The following is a 3,320-nucleotide window of genomic DNA, read 5'->3' on the forward strand; positions in this document are numbered from 1 at the left end:
ATGCCCTCACCAGGATGCCTTTCAGTGCAGGCCACCCGGAAATGTGCATGAACAGCACAGATGCCATTTTGATATCAAAACTCTTCCCATAGGACTGAAACTATGGGCACCACAGAGCCCAATTTTGCAGCCTTTGTGCCTTTTACATGGTGGAAGGTTCTGGGAAGTGAGGAGGTGAATCATTTGCTGCAGAATACCCAGCTTCTGATCTGCTCTTGCAGCCATGATATTTATGTGGCTAGAACAGTTAAGTTTCTAGCCAGTGGTGATGCCCAGGATGATGGTGGGGATTCAACAACAGCAACAATATCAAGGGGAGGTGGGATAGGCTCTCTTCTGTTGGTCATGGGTCATAGCCTGGCACTTATGTAGGTTTTAAAAAGAATATTTTATAAACTTAAGACTTGATTTAATTTAGATGCATGCAGTTGAATTACTGGATCCCAAATTAACCCTTTAAACTGAGCTCAACAGAGATATAAACATCAAAGACTCAGACACCGAATTAGAAATAATACCAAAGTTTATTGAACACAAGCAAAATGAAACAATACACTCAGCAATTAACCAAAGACTTATCAATTAATTAAAAAAGAAAATAAAAGTATACTTATCAACGAAACCCTAGACTCAATCCCAATGCTGACAGGAAACTTCTTCTGTCACTGGGGATATTAATTATCTCAATCTTTCGTGCCAACAAGTATTCGCCTCTGCTTCCAATGGAAACTTCACTATCCGGGGTCCACACACAGGAATTCTGTCCTTGTCCCTGGGCCCAGTGCTACACTCATGATCTCTGTCCCCAAAGATCCAAACCGTTTCCCCTCACTTGGTGCACACAAAATGGTTCCTGTAACCCTCTTTTATATCTAAAAAAGTGTTTTTACATTCCTATTCCTCTGTTTGCTACAGGAAATCCTCAAGTGTCCTAGGCCCAACCATCTCAAGCTGCTTCACCAATAACCTTCCCTCTATTGTAAAGTCATAAGTGTTGCAAAGTGTTCCGTTTCATTCACAATTCCTCGGATAATGAAGCAGTCCGTCCCTGTATGCAACAAGACCTGGACAACATTCAGGCTTGGGATGAAAAGTGACAAGTAACATTCACACCTCGCAGGGGTAAACTGGCCTAGATTTTAGATTTTATCCTCACTTTAGCCCACCTTGCTGGAAATGGCTAATTGATCAATAACGTTGTAAGGATTAATTTAATTGATTCTAACCAGTTTGTGCAAATTGCCTTAAACTTAAGACAATAGCTTGGCTTCAAGCTGTGTCCCTTATCTTAAAGCTTACAGGCAACCCATTGATCAAACTAAGTCAAAGCCAGAGTGTTCTGGTACGAGAGGGTCCCATGGATAATTCAGGCTCTTTTTTCCCCCCAGATTCTGTGACAGCATTTTTAATCCTTATATAGGGGTATAAATAGAAAAATACAGAAATCCAACTAATCTGATTATTATTTATCCTTCAATTACAGAGTAATTCTAATAAAAATCATCCATTATTAGTTGGTGACTTCTTCATGGTATTATGTTGTTAGATTGCTGTAAGAAAGGTTACTAGCATCAACATGGTTTCTGTTCCTATTCATATATTAGTAGAAAATGGCCAAGTGTAACAAGCACACTAAAATTCCAGATTTATTTAATTAAACTAATTTAAATTCCCCCACTGTCATGGTGGGATTTAGAACTCACATCTGAGTCTCAGGATTACTAGTCCAATAATGTAACAATTATGTTACCATCCCCATTCTCTACTTTAAGGCACTCCTTTAAACCTATTTTGAAGCTTTTCATCTCCTTCATGGGCTCTGGATCAACTTTTGCCCGATTACTTTCCTGTGAAGTGCCTGTGAACATTTTAGTACATTAAAGACACTAAAGTAATAATCATTGTGTTGTACAAACACTTCCAAAGAGACACACCATGAGTATCTGTTTAAGATTTGCAGTTTTATGAATACTTCAGATCTCAGAACTTTTAACTTTCACATCAGTGTAGAAAATGCAGTGCATTTATAGTCAGGAAACTGGATAGAGAATAATACAACATTTTATGTGACCCAGATAAACAGATCTGTAGTTGTCTAAGGCCAGATTGTTCATGTACAGGGTGTTGGATAGCAACCACATAAATCTGATTTGCATTCTGAATTATGTAGTATTTTATCAGCCTGAAAGTGAAGCAAATGACATACAGGAGTTCCTGGAGAGCTAGATATCGACAAACTATATGGATAATGAGAATCTTGAGAGTGTTAACTATTCAATAAATGGAAAAGCCACCAGTAGGAGCAGTGTACATGCATTGTTAATCTTTCTTAAATAACGAAAGAGACTAGTGGAGGTTATCAAACCCAATTAATGACAATAATGTTACCAAAGGCCCACTCCAGACAACACGTATATAAATCTTTTTTTAAAAATCACCTGCATATGCACTTCACTAATATGCTCGCGGTTATAATGGTATAACTGCAAGCTTGTTATATTACACCCTCCTGCCTGTGCTGCCTCAGCCTGTAACAGAGAAAACTCCTAAACTCTAAGCAACTTCACTCTGCGTCCCAAAAATGTGGCCTATTTTCCTAATCAACTATCATTAATAATATAAAATTGAAGCATTATATTAAAAAAGGGGGATAGAACTGATAACTTTAAAATGCAGCCTGAATAACATCAGCGGCCCTAGCGTAATGACGGTCCGTCCTTTAACGCCCCTACCTCCCCTCCCCCCGCGGTCACCTATACAACGCAACGGGAAATCCACTAATAAGTTAAATGCTCTAAACTTCCCCACCCTCAGCCTTACAAATATTAACAAACAAGTAGAAGAGACGGATTAGAGAATTGTGGATTGGGCGTGGTGGGGGGAAAATCTGGGCTCAGTGCCATGTGGATCTGTCACTCAGTCGGAAACTACAACTCCCAACAGACAATACGCACACTAATTTGACTTAATTTTGAAATGAACACAAAGCAAGATATCCTCTGTATCCAAAAGAATTAATTCCACATGAATCAATTTATACTTCTCGCTTAAAGATGAAAAATAACGCAATAAGAGGCTCAAACAAGCAAAAATCGTTAAGCTCGCCCAACAACGCACCTTAAAAAGAACTTGAAAAGCAGCCAGGCCGCAGCAATGCGCAATCTCGGCGAAGGTGGCGTATGATTGGTCCTGCGGCGGTGGAGGGCGGGTCTTGGTACGGAGGAGTGGCATTCAAGGTATCCAGTCATAAGGAGGAGATTCGGGAGTGCGATAATCTGATTGGCTGTTTTCCGGGAGCGTGCCGTGTGCAGAGGTTCCGC

This window comes from Carcharodon carcharias, chromosome 7 (assembly GCF_017639515.1).
Source record: "Carcharodon carcharias isolate sCarCar2 chromosome 7, sCarCar2.pri, whole genome shotgun sequence".
Classification (NCBI taxonomy): Eukaryota; Metazoa; Chordata; class Chondrichthyes; order Lamniformes; family Lamnidae; genus Carcharodon; species Carcharodon carcharias.